Genomic DNA, 6,270 nt, shown 5'->3' with positions numbered 1-6,270 from the left:
ATCTAGACAGTCAAGCTGAACTCACTTGACTAGCAGGAACCCACATACTGTCTGCTAGTGAGAGTCAAATTCTACAAGTTCCAGCACGTATTAAATGACTACAGTCTGTTCTCCACGGAGGCTTGAAGAGCCATGCTGCTGTCTTGGGGTGGCTCAGTGACCCTAGAGATGAAACCTGCAGCACTTGTTTAGGTGAAACTTCTGCCTGGAGAGCATGCAGACACAAACAACAACCAAAGTCAAGGACCGGAGCTTCACTGACTCACCCAGACTCACATGCTCTTTAAAAGGGGCTGCGCAGAGTTATTACCGGATGTTTCTTGAGCTTCTTTCAACCTGCGAAGTTTTTAACGTGTGACCCCAGGATTATTATCCTGGGCTGTCTAACCTGAAAGCAGACAGCATTTGTTTCAAAATAGAAACAAAGATGAACACTTCATCTTGGCTGCATTTTTAAAACTCCTCTCCCAGAACAGAATCTTCCCTCCCTTCTGGTAAACACATGCTTGTATACATTAAAATTTAAAAGGGGTAAAAATTAACAAGTCCACACTCTCCTATATCCAAGAATCAACCCCCAATCCACAACAGGCTCACCATCTCCCCAGATGGCCATTTGGGCTATAGGCATTGGAAACACACACACACACATACAAATGCAAACCCAACAAAAGAGACATTGAAGCCTAGGAGGATGTTGAGGTATCGCACACACTGCCTCATTTTTGTTCCGGAGAGAGAGCGATCAGGGTTCCAGGCAGGGTGACATACCATGGGCATTAAAAGCATATAGTCAGTCTTAGCAAATTAGGTAAATTAGCGATCTTTTGATGGTATTCTATTGTTGCTATTGTAATCACAGTCATTTTCCCTGGTAGTGGTGCTTCGTGATGAAGTATAGTTCTCACAGGATAATTGTGAAAGATACTGAAAGATTCAGGCTCAGGGATGCCGCATCTGCTTTCAAAAGCTCTTCAGATTCAAACTGGCATTTTCCTTTATCTTGGAAATTGATTAGAGATTCAGATCATGCCGGTTTAAATGGAAAGGTGAAAACAGGGTAATTTCAGTCTATGAATTATTCAATCTCAGCCTGGTGCAACTGCCATCCAGGAGCGGATGCTCTGACGGTCCTTCCGCAGAGTCTCCATTATGCTTGTCATTTTTACTTCTTTATCTACGATCTCTTTCTCAGTTACCCAGCTTGTCCCTTAGGGCTCGGCTTCACAAACCCAAAGTATTTCCAATTGGCAGTAACCTAAATGGGCGGCTGTCTCAAATCGCTGTCTCCACAGGCTGCCTTTTTTCTTCCCCCAAAATCATTTTAAACACACATACACACACATTCATGATGATATCTGTGAGGCTCTTTGATTCAATGAATTAAAACACACACATACACACAGACCCCACACACACACACACAGATGAGGGAATCGCTGCAAAGAAGAGTGATGTTCCACTAACATCACAAGAGGAGATAAAGTGATGCTTTCTGCTTCCTTCTTTGTTGTCAGTATGACCCATCCTAGTTGAATAACATCACGCAGGAAGGAGCCAGCACTAAACAGGCTTGCCTGGCACCCTGATTTCCAACCAGCACAGATGAAGACTGCATGGAAGGCAGACTAATCCAGGCAACTGTACAACTTAGCGAGCACGATTATTTAGGGAAAATAAGAAGAAGCCATCGGAGGACTGCAATTAAACTGTCAATCTCCCAGGCTCCACCTGCACCCAGACTGCAGTCGCAAAGATTCTCCACTTGATGGCTGGCTGTGTCACTGCTAGTCGACAGCTGTCCCCGAATCCAGAGAGGACTGGGATGGATTTAGGTCAGTGAGTCTGGTTTCTCCTTTAAATCGTGTTCTAACTGAGGAACCCGGGATCTGGGCTAGTCCCCGTGAGCCGCCCGAACTGGGAGCTTGGAACATCAGTGCGGTGGAGGAATCTGCCTGCCCAGGCCCCAGCCGGGCACGCAGCGTCAGCATCTCCTTCGTCCTAGCCTTTATCCCGCAGGTAGAGCGCCACGCTTCGTGAGAAGCCCACAGACTATTCCCACAAGTGCTGGGGAGCCAGCCGCGCTCCAACCCGGGCGGTCTGGCCTCCGGGCTCCAGGCAGTACCTGCTCTGCTGCAAACGCACGCTGCCAAGTGTGAAGCCATCGTATGCATTCAGACTGCTTCTCTGCTCCTGGCTAAAATCAGGTAAATGCTCCTCACGGAAGAAATGCTAGGTAGCAGCAGGAACAGACCACTTTCAAACTGTCGCTTTTTTTTGCCTAGTTGTACGCCTTGTGACGAGGACCCGACAGGAGCCAGGGCTGGGGCAGAGCGGTGATGCAGAAAGCAACAGCGATGACACAGCAGTCAGCTGACTTGCAGGGTGTGATTGCTCAATGTCCTCTGCAGAATCGGGTCAGTTTCGAGGCTGGCACCGGTCAGGCGACCTTGACTGTGAAACGGACTTGCAGGAGGGCAGCAGCTGGCCGTGCTACCCGCGCCCCCCCCAAACCCACACCTGGCAGGGACGCCTCCCATTGCGCGTCTCTCAGGCACAGTTTTTAACTCACAGCCTTCGGGACTTAACTGTTTCTGTCCTGCTTGCTGAGCAGGCAGGTGATGCTTGGGGTGACGGTCCCAGTGCAAACACAGGTGAAGGCCTTCACAGTTCCTATTGTTCGGGTTCATTTCAGCACCAAAAGAAGAAAGGTGAGAGAGTTCTCGCCTGCGTTTTGGTTTTAAAAGCACACTGCTTTTTTTTTTTTTTTTTTTTTTTAAGCAGGTAGAAATTGCCTTCAGCTACTGGTATGCCGTAATGAACTAGTAAATTGTACCTAGCGGAATGGCAAGAGTAATAGGAGAAGGCTCGCAGGTAAATTCATCCAGCAGTCAGCCTTAAATCATGGTCCGGCTGCTATAAAACTGTGCAGGGCTCCATTGCAGAAGGCAGGTCGTGCATTCCAATTAATGGACGATGGTGCAAATAGCCTTATATGGTATCACCCCAGTGATTTGAGGAATGCTAAAATAAGAAAGCCGTCATTACCAGGCATTTGTTTGATGACTGTAATCATACTGAATTAATTTAACTTGCTGCAGTGTGTAACAGAAAGTCAATTACAAATGTGCGCTAAAGGAATAACAATACTAGTATCTGCATGGCACCTTCCTCTGTCAGGACATGCCCTTAAGGAGATCTCACACCCCCGACATTCAGAGAGCACTCAGGATGTGCTAAGTGCTCTACAGAGCAATCTGCGACCGGCCCCTCTGAGGACAGGCACTTACCATTCTAAGCCAGAAGGACACATATCGTACGGACTGCATACAGATGGTCACCACCTTGACCCATGCCAGTTGTTCTGCGAGGACTGAGTCATTTTTCCCCTATTTGTGCCTTATGAATTTTATTTTTCTATTTGCTTCTTTTTTTTTACTAAACGCTTACATTTCTTTTTTTTTTTTTGGCAGTGCCCCATAACATGTGGAATCTTAGTTCTCCAACCAGGGATTGGACCTGCACCCCCAATAGTGGAAGCACAGAATCTTAACCACTAGACCATCAGGGAAGTCCCTCTGTTTGCTTTTTTTTTCTTTTCTTTATTTGGTTCTCTTGACACAAATCCTGATTGAATTAGGAAGTTTTTCGACAACGCACAGAGAGATCAAAACTGGAAGGAGTGGCCTTTCCTGGTGCGTGCGTGCGTGTGTGTGTGTGTGTGTGTGTGTGTGTGTGTGTGTGTGTGTGTTCTGTTGCTCAGTCGGGTCTGACTCTGTGACCCCGTGGACTGTAGCCGGCCAGGATCCCCTGTCCACGGGATTTCCCAGGCAAGAATACTGGAGCAGGATGCCATTTCCTTCTCCAGGGGATCTTCCCAATCCAGGGATCGAGCCCACGTCTCTTGTGTCTCCTGCCTTGGCAGCGGATTCTCTGCAGCTGCGCCACCTGGGAAGCTCAGGTGGGGCAGAATCCACCTGCCAATGCAGGAGACAAGGCTTTAATCCCCGGTCCTGGGAGATCCCACAGGCCACAGAGCAAGTAAGCCCACGCACCACAACCGCTGAGCCGGTGCTCCAGAGCCCGGGAGCCGCAACTGCTGAGTCCACGTGCGGCAACCGCAACTGAAGCCCACGCGCTCTAGAGCCTGTGCCCTGCGGCAAGAGAAGCCACTGCACCTCACAACTAGAGAGTAGTCCCCGCTCGCCACAACTAGAGAAGGACCCTCGCGCAACGAAGACCCAGCACGGTCAAAAATAAATAGTGAAAATGAAAGTGGCTCAGTCGTGTCCGACTCTTTGCGACCCCATGGACTATTCAGTCCATGGAATTCTCCAGGCCAAAATACTGGAGAGGGTAGCCTTTCCCTTCTCCAGGGGATCTTCCCAACCCATGGATTGAACCCAGGTCTCCTGCATTGCACATGGGTTTGTTTCCAGCTGAGCCACAAGAGAAGCCCAAGAATACTGGAGAGGGTAGCCTTTCCCTTCTCCAGGGGATCTTCCCAACCCATGGATTGAACCCAGGTCTCCTGCATTGCACATGGGTTTGTTTCCAGCTGAGCCACAAGAGAAGCCCAAGAATACTGGAGTGGGTAGCCTATCCCTTCTCCAGGGGATCTTCCCAACCCAGGAATCGAACTGGGGTCTCCTGCACTGCAGGCAGATTCTTTACCAACTAAGCTATCAGGGAAGCCCTAAAAATAAGTAAATAAATAAATATTAAAAAAAACCAAACTGGATGGAAAAGTGCCTTCCGTGTAATTAGGTGACTACTATGAGTAGTAAGTGACATTTAAATAAAGCAGGGATTCTACTTTGAGGCAGTGGGTGGGTGCAGGCCACCATCCTGAGGGGGTCCTACCTGGAGAGAACCAAACAGAGGCCATCTCTCCTGTACCCTTTTTTGAGCTCCCATTCAAGAATCCAAATCTCAAAAATTCACCGTGCCACCTTCTTTCAAAACTTGCTATCAGGAAATGAGCCCACAGATGGTACAAATAATCAATAAGTTTTCATTTAATTCCTCAGAGGCACTCAGACTTTTGAAGAACCTAGGGTTTCCAGAAAAGGCATGGCTACCTAAAGGGGGGGATTTCAAACACCAAAGCTCTAGGTGGGAGATCACTTCTATGGGGCAAGGAGGCCTTCCAGGGGGGCCACGTCTCCTTCCTCAGACGGCAGGTCTGTGCCATGGTGCTGACCGTCCAGTGATGTGCAGGAATTTTAAAAGCTGGGTGCTTGAAATCTGGGAATATACTGGGAATATTTACACCATGGAAGTGGACAAATACTAAAACTTTAGTGTTCTTTTTTTTCTGGAGAGCTGGTTTACATGTTGTAATGTATTTAATTATGCCAACTTATACTATGTTCCTTTACTTCAACCCTAGAATCCAAAACACTTAAGGATAAAAAGTACAATGGTTAAGCAAAAGGCTTGGGTGGGAACCCACTAGAGACACCACATGCCCTGAATGCATGTGGTCAGTGTGGGTCATGGGGGCCAGAGAGATTCTGACAGCACCTCTCCCCCTCTTCTAGGGCACCCTGTCTTCCCTTGGGTCTTCTCTCAAGTCCTCATTCACCAAGGACAAATAGCCCACACATTGGTATTTATAAAAAGCTCCCCCCCCCACCCTATGGCATATTTAATCAGTGATGTGTAGGGATTATAAAAGCTAGGCAGTTGAAATCAACCATACTGGGAATATTTACACCACGGAAATAGACAAATACTAAAACTTTAGTGTTGTTGTTTCTCCTGGAGAGTGGGTTTACATGTTGTGATATATTTAATTACGCCAACTTGTAATATGTTGCTTTATTTCAAACTCAGAATCCAAAATGCTTAAGAATATAAAGTACAATGGTTAAGCGATAGGCTCACCGCTTAGAGGACTTATCCTTGAATCCTGTACCGCTGATTATCTCTAAGACTTTTTGGGTAAGTTCATTACCACAAGACTCAGCTTCCTCTTCTATAAAACAGGGCTCATAATACTGTGCACCTCACAAGTTATGTATATTCACGAATATACATATATTTATATTCACACATAAAACCACTTAGCATGGATTCTCACACAGGCAGAGCTCCCAGTGGTTGTCAGCCATGATTATCACCCCCTTCTTCCTCCTGCTCCTCCTCCATCTCATTTAATTGATCAGCATGGCAGACTGACCTTTTTTGGACTGAGATAAGTGAAGATATTTTAAAGAGATTATAGACAGAAAACAAACACATACAGAACCAACTTAAGATTCTGGA

The 6,270-nt window shown here is 47.1% G+C and overlaps 1 long non-coding RNA gene across 1 annotated transcript; it reads left to right on the top strand.

Annotated features, from left to right (window-relative positions):
- The first annotated feature begins 705 nt into the window (after window positions 1-705).
- On the top strand, window positions 706-3,817 carry LOC122697546. The gene is made up of 3 exons (XR_006342104.1): window positions 706-2,207; window positions 2,286-2,417; window positions 3,474-3,817. It is a non-coding gene; the product is annotated as an uncharacterized LOC122697546 (long non-coding RNA).
- The last annotated feature ends 2,453 nt before the right edge of the window (window positions 3,818-6,270 follow it).

The sequence above is a fragment of the Cervus elaphus genome, chromosome 7 (genome assembly GCF_910594005.1).
Source record: "Cervus elaphus chromosome 7, mCerEla1.1, whole genome shotgun sequence".
NCBI classification, from domain to species: domain Eukaryota; kingdom Metazoa; phylum Chordata; class Mammalia; order Artiodactyla; family Cervidae; genus Cervus; species Cervus elaphus.
The sequence above is the reverse complement of the archived record's forward strand: the minus strand, read 5'-3'. Positions and strand labels throughout refer to the sequence as shown.